The sequence below is a fragment of the Erythrolamprus reginae genome, chromosome 3 (assembly GCF_031021105.1).
Source record: "Erythrolamprus reginae isolate rEryReg1 chromosome 3, rEryReg1.hap1, whole genome shotgun sequence".
NCBI lineage: Eukaryota > Metazoa > Chordata > Lepidosauria > Squamata > Dipsadidae > Erythrolamprus > Erythrolamprus reginae.
In genome coordinates, this window is record NC_091952.1 from 212,909,931 (window position 1) to 212,924,383 (window position 14,453).

The window sequence follows — 14,453 nt, forward strand, 5'->3', positions numbered from 1 at the left end:
GGAGAGGCGTTTCTTGGTGTCAGAAGGGCTGCCTCTAACCTCTGCTCCAATGCTTTAATGCGCCTCTCTGCCTCTTTGAGGGAAGAGGAGGCCTGAGCCTTAGATTTCTCTTTGGGCTTCAGCTTGCCTTTATCCTGAGGCACCAAGCTGGGGGAAGTTTTCTCCGGAGCCTTATCCTCCATGGCTACTTATGATTTTAACAGCTGTTAAATTGTCTACAAAGACTGAAGAGACACGTTGAGAACGAAGGCTGCTCGTAACCAGTTCTCAACAAAATGGCATTTAAGCATCTCAGAGCTTACGCCTGCGCCTTCTATTTGTTGATCGCGCCCACTGATTGGGCGGAGAGCAATTGCCTTCCCGCCTAAAAATGGCGGGCGCGGGAAACTGTTTGCCCAAAATGGCGATCTCCGCGCTATTGCCGCCTTCCTCTTCCTCAGGGGTGACTTCCCCCCCTTTGAAGGAGCCTGCCCCACCGTCCTTCCATTTAATGACTCTCTTTGCCGATCCAAGCGGCTTTCAAGCGGCGGCGGTTTCGGCGGTCACGGCAGCGGCGGCGGTTTTTTTTCTTTCACCGCCGAACAACTGAGAGGCGCTGGCCCTGCGCCAAGTCTTTTTTGCCGAGGGAAAGGCCATCCCCAAGCCTCCCAGTGAGGGGGACTGACCCCCTCACCTTCGGTTGGCAGCCGGGTTTGGCCACGGAGGCCAGTGACCCCAGGCTGAGTCGCTCCTTGATAGGAATAGTACCCGCTGAGGGAAGGGAAACCCGAGGAGGAATACGGTGGGGGGGGGGTGCCCGTGGAGGGCAGAGACCCCTTCCAGGATTTTCCTCTTCATTCACTGCAATCTGTAAAAAGCAAAAAACAGAAAAACACAAGAATTAATCAAGATATTTATTACTATACATTACTTCTATACAGAAGAAAACTCAACAGTCTCTACTCTTGGACTGAGTTTTTAAAACTGAGGTATTGGGGGCTGCTAAGGGGCGGTGACTACCTCATATTTAAATATTTAAATTAACTCAGTCTCTACCAATAGGATTGGTAAATTACCCATGTTGGACTCTCCTTCCAGATGCAGTGGAGAACCTGAGCTTACTGGGTACATCAGAAGTTGGGAAACAGGCCATTTCTGGCCTCCAGAAGGCCTCCAGGGGATGGGGGAAGCTGTTTTCGCCCTCCCCAGGCATTGAATTGTGGGTGTGGGCACTCATGCATGCGCAATAGTGCACAAGCATGCTCTTTTGGCACCCAAGGAAAAAAAAGTTCACCATCACTGCCCTAAAGCCATGATAGAAAACCTATGCTATGTGTGCCCAAAGTGGAACGCGAAACCATGTTGCCCCGCCTGTTTGCCTTCTGGGTTTCTAGCGCTCCTGCACACGTGATAATCAGCTGTCCTTGGCACAAACAGCAGTGCCCAAAACAGGTGCGCGTATGTGCACTGCCCAGCTGATCGTCAGGTACGCATCCATGCTAGAACCTGGAAGTTCAGCTTTTCTGGAACGCGATCCCTCTGTGCATGTGGCAGTGCCAAAAATTCGCATGAGCATATGCACTGGCCAGCTGATTATTGAGTGTGCATGCGTGCTAGAATCCAGAAGTTTGACTTTTCTGGAGCGCAATCCCTTCACGCATGCAACAGTGCTGAAAACTGGACTGTGCATGCATGCTGGCCAGCGGATTGTACCACGTTTCCACACATCACTGGCCTAAACTGATTTTTTTTTCTTCTAATTCAATTCAAAGTGCTGAAGTATTTCTTACACTTTGCTCTTGGGATTTTGTAATTTTATTTACTTGATTGCAGGTATATGGCATGACCTGAGTTGGGACATCTTAAGTGCAAAAATAGGACAAATCTAACCCTTCCCTCCAGGGCCATTGTTTATTAGAAAGAGAGACAAACAAATAATTATTTTTCCTGCATGATTAAAGAAAGAAAAAATATGAAAGGTGTTGTGGTTGGCTCTGGCCCAGTTCCTGCCCCAGGGAATGTGGAGGTGGAGGCAGGGGAAACGTCAACATGTCCTAGGCCTGTTTTTTTGCCGGCAGAGTCAGGGAGTGCAGTTTCCTTGGACGAAGAAGGTGGGGGTGACTTGGAAGAGGGGGGCTTGGCACACAGCCCAGGAAGCCAATCACCATTATCTTCGGTCGATTCGGATGACAAAGTGTTAGACCCACGCAGGCGCAGACTTATGCATCGAAGAGACCAATTGAGGAAATGTTACAAGAGATAAGAGAGGCCACCTGTGTTTGGGTAGGGCTCCAGTAATTAGAGCTGCTGCTATAAATAGCAGCGTGCTAGTTTGGCCGTTGTGGAAGATTATCTGATTGCAGTTCTTCAGGATCGTGCCTCAATGTTTCTGAACTTTGTTTGTGGATTTTTCATGCCTTTGACACCAAAGCAGAGTAAAGTGTGTGTGTGTGTGCGTTTCACTTCGTGGGAAGAAGGAGGGCTGCGACGTTTCTTCACAGCTACTAGCTAAGTACTTAAGGACTGATTAAGGGACTTGTACAGCCTACAAGGTTGTTTTGGGGAAGAGTGCTCTTTGCAATACAAAAAGGGTGCTTTGTTTCTTTTGAATTTTGTGATAAAGGACATTGTTTTGAATTTTCAAACGTGTGTGTGTAAGAAATTTGTACCCGTGAATTTTCAGGAGGCTTCTACCAGAGAACCCGGCAGAACAAAAGGTAAAATAGAAATTATATATAATGAGTGTATGAGCTTAATGTTTAATATCCTCCTGAAAGTATAAAACTGTATTAAAGCTAAAATGATTTGAAGAGTCTTTTTCTGTTTCTAAATAGACATTACTATTTTGTTTAATAAATATTTGAATTGGCTTCAGTCATATCCAATTTAACATTTTATTTGAGTTTGGAAGTAGTCTCTTTTCTCAAATAAAAGTGATATCTACAGTCTGTGTAATGAGCTGAGCATTTATTCTAAATCAATTGAGTAAGTACTGCTGAGCTAAGAACAGTGAAATGCTAATGAAGTTACATGTCTACACATTGGGGAGTCACTTTATGATGTGAAACTGGAATGCTCAATCTCAATTAAGCTGATTTAAAATAATTTATGCCATCTATAAACTACTAAAAATGAAAAAGGTATAAAATAAACACCTCTAGAATTAGCATGTGTGTTGCTCAAGAAAACAACCTCCTGGTTTGTCTTAATATCTTTCACAAAGATACTTTGCATTAAATAGAATAGAATAGAACAGAACAGAACAGAATTCTTTATTGGCCAAGTGTGATTGGACACACAACATTTACAGGCTCCAGAGGCTTTCCTGAAGCCTGGGGAAGGCTAAAACAATCTCCCCCCTGCCCTCTGGAAGGCCTCAAATCAGCTGGCCAGAAAACACATACAAGCTGGAACTGAGTGCCTCGAGTGCTTCAGATGTGGCTCTCCATCACAGGTATAGTTTAACTACAGAATTCACTGCCACCAGATGTAGTGATGATCATTTCCAAACACATGTAGTAACATAGCACCTCTCTGCAACATCTTAAAGCAGCTGTACTGGGATAATGCAAGTATGGCCCAGCTGCTTTGAAATGAACAGACAGTGCTCTATCAGGGGTCTCTGGTTCTCTATGAGCTTGATTTCCCATGTTTCATTACCCTAAACTAACACATCATCAGTGTTAGTGTACTGCACACCACTTACTACCTTAGCACTGATTATGTTACCTGGTTAGGGTAATAAAATGTCTGCAAGAAAACAGGCAAGCTCAGAGAGTACCAAGGACCCCTCATTTCAATCCTGAGCTACAAATATTCCCCTTTATTGCTACAGTGCTATATGTCTGTTTCCCACACTATCCCAGAAGTGCTTTTTAAGAATTAAAATGGCATATGACTTCTATAGCTGAACAAAGATAATTAGCCCTCTTCAGGTGCCTTCTTTATTCTTATAGGTGTGATACATAATTGTTGCATGGCAACTTTTGTGAAGCTTACAAATTCAAAAGACACAACAGCATAGAATTTTTAAGACAAAAGTGAAAAAGAACTGCAGGGCTATCTGCCCAACACGTAAGATAGAATGCTAAATTGGCTACCCTGGGACAAAGCACTTTTTGTACTGTTGCAGCTGACATGGCAGCATTAAATCAGACGGCCAGGCTGTGAAATCAATGAAACTTCCTTCCATGTTAAATGGATTTGGAGCTCTGTGTTAAGGGTGGATGCTGAGAACTAATCTGTGATTTTATCAGGCAGGGAAAAAAGTTGTGAAAAAGAAAAAGAAATCATTCTAACAACATATAATAACCTTATTATTGAATAGAATATATTAATTCTACCTTATTATTGAATAGAGTATATATATATGTATATATGTGTGTATGTGTGTGTATCTCTGTGTGTGTGTGTGTATGTGTGTGTGTGTGTGTGTGTGTGTGTGTGTAGATTGTTCTGAGTTCGGGTTTTGCCCCGTGTAATATTTTGAGTGTCTATGCGACGTTTCGGTGAAATCACATTCACCATCATCAGGCTGAAGTTGTAAGCTTCGTGCTGCTGTAGATATAGTTTACAACTGAAGCTTACAACTTCAGACTGATGATGGTGAATGTGATTTCACCGAAACGTCGCATAGACACTCAAAATATTACACGGGGCAAAACCCGATATATACATACACACAGTGGTACCTCTACTTAAGAACGCCTCTACTTAAGATTTTTTGTAGATAAGAACCGGGTGTGCAAGATATATATCTTGCACACCCGGTTCTTATCTACAAAAATTCTTAAGTAGAGGCGTGTGTCTCTCTCTCTCTCTCTCTCTCTCTCTCTCTCTCTCTCTCTCTCTCTCTATATATATATATATATATATATATATATATATATATATATATATATATATATATCAACCATATACAGAAACTATTACCTCATATGTTCAAAATTCATTCCACTTTATACAAATAATTAAAAAACAAAACCTACAACCCGATGACCTACTTGTAAGTTTCGATGTCGTGTCCCTGTTCACACAAATACCTATTAAAGAAGCCTTGACAGCTATCCAGGACAAACACAAACCCCCCAAATATATCCTAGACCTTACCAACCACTGCCTGACCAATACATACTTCATCTATAATGAACAAAGATATAAACAAATAGAGGGAGCCCCCATGGGATCACCTCTATCACCTGTCATAGCCAACCTCTATATGGAATATTTCGAAAATAATGCTTTAGAGCAAGCCAAATACAAACCCAAACTTTGGCTGAGATATGTTGATGATACCTTTGTAATTTGGCCACATGGTAAAGAAAAACTAGACAATTTCCTCACACATCTCAACAGCCTACACCCCAAAATACAGTTTACTATGGAAACAGAAATCAATGATCAACTTCCCTTTCTAGATGTACTGGTCTATAAAAAACCCAATGGCAGCCTAGGACATACTATCTACCAAAAGAAAACCCATACCAACCGTTATCTAAATGCACACTCACACCACCACCCCGCACAAATCACCTCAGTGGCCAAAACTCTCATCACCAGAACCAAACGCTTAGCTGACCATGAGCACTTAAAAACTGAATTGAACAAACTCAAAGATGTACTAATTTCTAATGGATTCAAAGAGAAAACAATAACAAACCTAATCAATAAAGAGACACCCCCCAAAAAACAAGATCAAGAACAGGACAATGGCACCACCATCCTTCCTTACATCAAAGGCACCACGGATAAAATTAGTAAAATCCTGCACAAACATAACATCAAAACCTCATTTTGCACTAACCAAAAAATATCTAATATCCTAAGGAGCCCCAAAGATAAAATCCAATTGGAATACCAAGGAATCTATGAAATCCCTTGCAAAACATGTGCAGCCACATACATTGGACAAACTAACCGAAGAGTGAGCCAACGCATAGCAGAACATGTGAATGCAGTCAAAAAACAAGAAAAGACCTCCTCCCTTGTCCAGCACATTAAAAAAACAGGGCACGAAATTGACTTTGAAAAAACTAAATTACTCCACAAAACAGAGAATTTATATAAAAGAATCTCTCTAGAAGCTATCGAAATTGAAAGGAGACCCCTTTGTTTAAATAAAAGAGATGATACCTCCCGTCTGCCAGAGATTTGGAAACCAGCCTTAAACAAAATAAACACTTCATAATAATCAACATGTCAATCCTTCTAATTATTATGATTTTAGAATTTTATATTTGGAAATCAGCCTTAAACAAAAAACTTCATAAAATCTTCATGTCATTCCTTCTAATAACTATGATTACACCAACCAATCAGATCACTGAAGCATAGTCACCCAATCTATTTGCTACATTCAAAGCAAATCTCCACCCCCACACTACATACTAGAAAGAAATGTCAGTTTGCTAATATTCCATTTACAACAACACAAAGATTGGAACTCCAGCCTGAAGATGGTGAATGTGATTTCACCGAAACGTCGCATAGACATGCAAAACATTACACAGGGCAAAACCCGAACTCAGAACAATCTACATACATATACCCGTGAAAATTTACGAAAACAAATATCTTGCCTCTACGGGGAGGACACTTTCCTACTGACTAGGACCTATGAAAAACTTGAAGTCAGAAAAGCCTCCATCTTATGTGATCTCACATTCCTACGCAACTGCAGGGACAAAAAAATAATTCCCAAATACTTCCAACTAAAATTCCACCCAAAAACCCCAACCATAGAGAGGATCCTAAAAAGAACTGAATTAGCCCTAATCAGAAATGAACTCCACAAAAAAAGATTCATACTTGATGAAATCAACAAAAGTCTACTCTCTCTTCACCTTAAAATCAGTAACCAAATACACCCTATACTCTGGGATAAATTCAAACAAATATCAATCTGGAGGGCAGAAACAGAAACCCAATACAAGACAGACACACATAATAAGAAACTCCAAATACTAGAGGTACAGCAAAAACCCAGCCCTCCACAACAACTTATGACCAAAACAGTACATAACATATCAGACAAGATACTCACCACTACAGAAACCAATATTCTTTCAAAAGGATTTAATTTTGCAATAACTCCAAGACGGATACCAACTGAAAACATCATATGTGGAATTGAAACAACTTTAAATAAAATCAACCCAGATACTGCTAACAAAATCAGACTTAAAGTCACTAATATTCTCTGCTCTAGTAAACCTCCTAAAAGCAACATACAGCAGGAAGAAAGAGATGCTCTTATCAATCTGAAGAAAAACCAGGAAATAATAATCCACCCAGCCGATAAAGGAAACTCCACTATAGTAATGAACACAGCAGAATACAAAGAAAAAATGACAAATCTACTACAAAACCCGGCCTACAAACTCCTAAGCACAGATCCTACCACCTACCTAGAAAAAACCACCAAATCTAAAATCAAGGCCTCTCCCATCAGCGAAGAAATCCAGCAAAAAATCATCCCCAGAGAAAAATCTTCCATATGTCCAAAACTCTATGGCCTTCCAAAAATACACAAAGAAGGAATACCTCTCAGACCAATAGTCAGTTCTATAGGCTCCCCTCTACAAAACCTTGCCAAATTTTTAGCCAAATACCTTCAACCATATACAGAAACTATTACCTCATATGTTCAAAATTCATTCCACTTTATACAAATAATTAAAAAACAAAACCTACAACCCGATGACCTACTTGTAAGTTTCGATGTCGTGTCCCTGTTCACACAAATACCTATTAAAGAAGCCTTGACAGCTATCCAGGACAAACACAAACCCCCCAAATATATCCTAGACCTTACCAACCACTGCCTGACCAATACATACTTCATCTATAATGAACAAAGATATAAACAAATAGAGGGAGCCCCCATGGGATCACCTCTATCACCTGTCATAGCCAACCTCTATATGGAATATTTCGAAAATAATGCTTTAGAGCAAGCCAAATACAAACCCAAACTTTGGCTGAGATATGTTGATGATACCTTTGTAATTTGGCCACATGGTAAAGAAAAACTAGACAATTTCCTCACACATCTCAACAGCCTACACCCCAAAATACAGTTTACTATGGAAACAGAAATCAATGATCAACTTCCCTTTCTAGATGTACTGGTCTATAAAAAACCCAATGGCAGCCTAGGACATACTATCTACCAAAAGAAAACCCATACCAACCGTTATCTAAATGCACACTCACACCACCACCCCGCACAAATCACCTCAGTGGCCAAAACTCTCATCACCAGAACCAAACGCTTAGCTGACCATGAGCACTTAAAAACTGAATTGAACAAACTCAAAGATGTACTAATTTCTAATGGATTCAAAGAGAAAACAATAACAAACCTAATCAATAAAGAGACACCCCCCAAAAAACAAGATCAAGAACAGGACAATGGCACCACCATCCTTCCTTACATCAAAGGCACCACGGATAAAATTAGTAAAATCCTGCACAAACATAACATCAAAACCTCATTTTGCACTAACCAAAAAATATCTAATATCCTAAGGAGCCCCAAAGATAAAATCCAATTGGAATACCAAGGAATCTATGAAATCCCTTGCAAAACATGTGCAGCCACATACATTGGACAAACTAACCGAAGAGTGAGCCAACGCATAGCAGAACATGTGAATGCAGTCAAAAAACAAGAAAAGACCTCCTCCCTTGTCCAGCACATTAAAAAAACAGGGCACGAAATTGACTTTGAAAAAACTAAATTACTCCACAAAACAGAGAATTTATATAAAAGAATCTCTCTAGAAGCTATCGAAATTGAAAGGAGACCCCTTTGTTTAAATAAAAGAGATGATACCTCCCGTCTGCCAGAGATTTGGAAACCAGCCTTAAACAAAATAAACACTTCATAATAATCAACATGTCAATCCTTCTAATTATTATGATTTTAGAATTTTATATTTGGAAATCAGCCTTAAACAAAAAACTTCATAAAATCTTCATGTCATTCCTTCTAATAACTATGATTACACCAACCAATCAGATCACTGAAGCATAGTCACCCAATCTATTTGCTACATTCAAAGCAAATCTCCACCCCCACACTACATACTAGAAAGAAATGTCAGTTTGCTAATATTCCATTTACAACAACACAAAGATTGGAACTCCAGCCTGAAGATGGTGAATGTGATTTCACCGAAACGTCGCATAGACATGCAAAACATTACACAGGGCAAAACCCGAACTCAGAACAATCTACATATATATATATATATATATATACCGTGTTTCCCCGATAGTAAGACCCCCCCGATTGTAAGACATATGGGGGGTTTCAGGGGGGTCGGCTTATATAAGCCATACCCCGAAAGTAAGACATATGTCTTACTTTCGGGGAAACACGGTATAAACGGTATTGCGGGGGGGGGGGCGATGACATTGCTTCCAAGCTCCCCGCGCGCCCCTCGCCTTCGCTCGCCGCGGCGCCACCGCCTCTTCCCCTGCCGAGGCTCAGCTGCAAGCGGCCAGCGAGGCCGCTCGGCTCCGAGGCGAGCGGCCGGAGCTGCGCCCTCCTTCGCCCGCCTCCTTTCCGCTCGCCTCGGAGCCGCTTGCAGCTGAGCCTCGGCAGGGGAAGAGGCGGTGGCGCCGCGGCGAGCGAAGGCGAGGGGCGCGCAGGGAGCTGCGCCCTCCTTCACCAGCCTCCTTTCCGGCAGCTCCCTGCGCGCCCCTCGCTTCGCTCGCCGCGGCGCCACCGCCTCTTCCCCTGCCGAGGCTCAGCTGCAAGCGGCCAGCGAGGCCGCTGGGCTCCGAGGCGAGCGGCCGGAGCTGCGCCCTCCTTCGCCCGCCTCCTTTCCGCTCGCCTCGGAGCCGCTTGCAGCTGAGCCTCGGCAGGGGAAGAGGCGGTGGCGCCGCGGCGAGCGAAGGCGAGGGGCGCGCAGGGAGCTGCGCCCTCCTTCACCAGCCTCCTTTCCGGCAGCTCCCTGCACGCCCCTCACTTCGCTCGCCGCGGCGCCACCGCCTCTTCCCCTGCCGAGGCTCAGCTGCAAGCGGCCAGCGAGGCCGCTGGGCTCCAAGGCGAGCGGCCGGAGTTGCGCCCTCCTTCGCCCGCCTCCTTTCCGCTCGCCTCGGAGCCGCTTGCAGCTGAGCCTCGGCAGGGGAAGAGGCGGTGGCGCCGCGGCGAGCGAAGGCGAGGGGCGCGCAGGGAACTGCCGGAAAGGAGGCGGGCGAAGGAGGGCACAGCGGCGGCCGCTCACCCTTTTTGACTGCCCATCCACCCCTTGACCTGCCTTTAGCCAGCCAGCCGAGCGTCCGTGTCGCCGCGGAGTTGGCCTCCCCTGCCGAGAAACATTGCCGGGAGCGGCGAGGGGATGCTCCCCGCAACCCGCCGAACGTCGAGGTCGGCGCCCGCCTCCTTTCCGGCAGCTTCCCGCGCCCGAAGACGAGCCGGCCCCGGTGCCCGGGACAATGTAAGACATACCCCCAAAGTAAGACACAGTGGGGCTTTTGGGGGTAAAAAGAGAGTAAGACACTGCCTTACTATCGGGGAAACACGGTATGTCAAATGTTTGTTTGGGTTTTTTTAGCTGGAATTTTAAAATTAAGGGAGACTAGGATGGTCCCATTTTCGTAGATTTTCACGGGTACAGGTATGACGGTCTTGGTATATTCGGGTTTCTTCCCGTGTAGGATTTGGAAATTTCTGGTGACGTTTTGATGAGGTCCCACTCGTCATCTTCAGGCTGGTGTTTCTGTCCTTGTTCTAAGGCGAACACTGCGAGACCTGAGCTGCCTTCCTTCTATAAATACTGGTGGCTGGGTGTGGTTTGATGGCTCAGCAATTGCCTGCTGTGTAGAAACTTCCTGGTGAGTCAGTGGGGTAACATCTGGGGTCGTTGATGTAGCTGAGGTATGCTGATTAGTTAATGGTTGTAGATTAGGCGTGATATCCTGAGTAGTTGGAGCTTGCAGGCTACTTGATTGTTTTTCAATGTGTGTTCTGAGTCTGGTTTCTGTGGCTGGGATACGTTTGAGGGCTGGTTTCCAAATGTCTGGTAAGCGGGAGGTATCATCCCGCTTGTTCATATTTTGGGGATGTTTTTCTATCTCGATGGCTTCCATGATTATTCTTTTGCTGTATTGTTCTGTTTTGGAAATTTATTTGGTACTGTCAAAATCAATTTCATGTCCTGTAGTTTTGAAGTGTTGGAAAAGGGAGGAGGTTTTTTCTTTTTTCCTTAATGCATTCTTATGTTCTGCAACATGTGCATTTACTCTCCTGTTAGTTTGTCCAATATATGTGGCTGGGCAGATTTTACACGGTATTTGATAAACTCCCTGATTTTCTAGCTGGATATTGTCTTTCGGGTTTCTTAGGATGTTGGCTATTTTTTTATCTGTACCAAAGGCTGTCTTGATGTTGTGTTTGCAGAGAATTTTACTGATTTTATCTGCGGTGCCTTTGATGTAAGGGAGGAGGGCGATGCCCTTGTCCTGTTCTGTGTCTTGCTTCTTGGGGGGTGTCTCTTATATATATATTTGTTTTCGTAGATTTTCACGGGTACAGGTATGACAGTCTTGGTATATTCGGGTTTCTTCCCGTGTAGGATTTGGAAATTTCTGGCGGCGTTTCGATGAGGTCCCACTCATCATCTTCAGGCTGGTGTTTCTGTCCTTGTTCTAAAGCGAACACTGCGAGACCTAAGCTGCCTTCCTTCTATAAATACTGGTGGCTGGGTGTGGTTTGATGGCTCAGCAATTGCCTGCTGTGTAGAAACTTCCTGGTGAGTCAGTGGGGTAACATCTGGGGTCGTTGATGTAGCTGAAGTATGCTGATTAGTTAATGGTTGTTGATTAGGCGTGATATCCTGAGTAGTTGGAGCTTGTAGGCTACTTGATTGTTTTGCAATATGTGTTCTGAGTCTAGTTTCTGTTTTTATGGCTGGGTTACGTTTGAGGGCTGGTTTCCAGATGAGGCGGGAGGTATCATCCCGCTTATTCATATTTTGGGGATGTTTTTCTATCTCGATGGCTTCACCTTAGAACAAGGACAGAAACACCAGCCTGAAGATGATGAGTGGGACCTCATCGAAACGTCGCCAGAAATTTCCAAATCCTACACGGGAAGAAACCCGAATATACCAATCTCAAGGTCACTCAGCTGGCTCTGTGCCAAAGGTGGGATTAAAACTCACATTCCCCCAATTTCTAATATGATGTCTTAACCACAGTACCAAAATGGCATTTGAAATACATTTTGCATTGCAACAAATTCTGAATAGTTGTAGTAATTACATGGACTGAGTCTCTTCCTCAGCTGCCTTTTTCAGAGAGCAGATCATTGTATTCTGTATTGGGCTGACAAAAGAACAAAATGGCAGCTTCTGTCTAGTCTACTTACTCGTGTGTTAGTTGAACCTTATTTTAATAGTGGGAAAGGACAGCATTTTTTACTACAAAGGGGGCAACAAAATAGTGTTAGCACACATAGCTCTCAACATAGCTAACCACAACTGAGATCTCTAAGAGCACATCATATAAAGCAGTCAAGGTCCTATAAGCAGAACATTTTTACAAAACAAACCAGAGCAAACCTCTCAACAATTTATAATTGGAAAATAATACCACAATTGTGAAGCTTTGATGTACCAGTATCTGTTGACTTTTTTCTTTTTATTCTGTGGCGTAGGGTTAATGGTAAACTTCAATTTTATAAAGCAAACAATCTTACTAATCTCTACCATCCGCAAATATTATATCAGCTTCAGCTAATTCAAACTGAAAAACATATCTGCTATAAGGCACTTTCTCATTCAGCAACCACTATTGTTCTAAGGGTCAAGACATTAATTATGTTACTAAATATGTGGGTCTGTGTTTTTGAATACATGCCATGTTATAAGTTGGAGAATATATTTCCCTTGTCCTTGTCATATTCCTCATCTAAATTGGTGAACCAGCTTCTGCTGTTTCCTGGAGGACATGCAGTATGCAGAATTTCTCTACCTGCAGCCAGCCTCTTACACTATTCAGAGCATAAATATGGAACGTTTTCTACCATAATTCAGAATACGTAAGATACTTTCCTTTCCATAGATGATGCTTGGTGGGAAGGGAAACAGAGCCAGGGCAATCTCCCAATCACTTTCCTTAAATTTTGCTTATTGAGGCTGAAATGACAGCATCTACAGCTTTTGATTTATTCCTGAAAGACAATAAGAGCTTGGCTGATAGGGTAGTGCAATTTACAGTCAATGGGAAAGCCAGTGGGAAGTTGCAAGCCTCAGTCGGTTTGTAAGCAGGTTGGCAGGTAGGTAAGTAACTGCTGCTGGGTGGGGGAAGTGCCAGGGCGTGACTGCTGCCATGTGCCTCAGTGTATACAGGTGACTGCCATGGGCAATGGATGGCATAAGTAGCCAGGGTCCTCAGGAGAAAAAGCCATTGGAATGTGTTAGAATACAGGGTGCGTTCTAAAAGTAATGCTTTTTTTTTTAAAAGTAATTTATTGAACAGATTTGCACAAACACTTAAAATTCTTCAAAGTACTGTCCTTGGGCCTCTACACATTTTTTCCAGTGACTCTGCCATGACCGGTACGCGCCCTGGAAGGCGTCTTCAGGGACCTCTCGCAAGGTCCTCATCATGGCTGATTGGATCTCTTCCATGGACGAAAAACGGGTTCCTTTCAGGGCTGGGAACAAAAAGAAGTCTGCTGGGGCAACGTCAGGACTATAGGGGTGATGGAGCAGCGTTGGCACCTGGTGTTTGGCCAGGAACCCATGGACTCGTAGCGCATTGTGGCAAGGAGCGTTTTTTGTCCATAGAAGAGATCTAATCAGCCATGACAAAGACCTTGCGTGACGTCCCTGAAGACGCCTTCCATGGCAAGTACTGGTCATGGCAGAGTCGTTGGAAAAAATGTGTAGAGGTCCAAGGACAGTACTTTGAAGAATTTATATATATGTGGTCCTATGCTCAGTCACTGGTGCCCTAGTCTTCTCACCTTTGGATTATTGCAATACACTCTGTACGGGGATACACTTGAAAAGCATTCAGAAACTGTATACAATTGGTCCAGAATGCAGCAGGACAGATAGTTTTGGAGGCCCCTGTGTACATGTAACACCACTGTTATGTGAGCTGCATTGGTGGCCAAACTGTATCTGGGTTCTACTCAAAGTATTCATTATCACTTTTAAAACCCTCTATGGGATGGGTCCAGAATAATTTATGGAACCATATTTTTGTAATGGGGCTAATCCCCCTTACCCCAGTCGTGCTGGCGGAAGGCCTAGTGCGAAGCCCACCAGCCAAGGAATTTCAGCTGGTGGGATCCGGGGGAAAAGCTATTTCTGCCATGGGCCCCATCCTTTGAGTCATCTTGCCACAGAGGGTGAGATCTGCCCCACCTTTTTTAAGGTCTCGGGAAAAGTCTTAAAACTTGGCTATGCTGGCTGGCATGGGACTCTGGAGGACCTGTTGGCAGGAAGGGGTTG

General features: G+C 43.6%; 1 protein-coding gene across 2 annotated transcripts in view; it reads right to left on the reverse strand.

The window, feature by feature from the left end:
- Positions 1–14,453, reverse strand: part of CA8 (carbonic anhydrase 8) — a 53,410-nt gene that overhangs the window by 27,395 nt on the left and 11,562 nt on the right. The gene's annotated exons all lie outside the window — the stretch shown is intronic.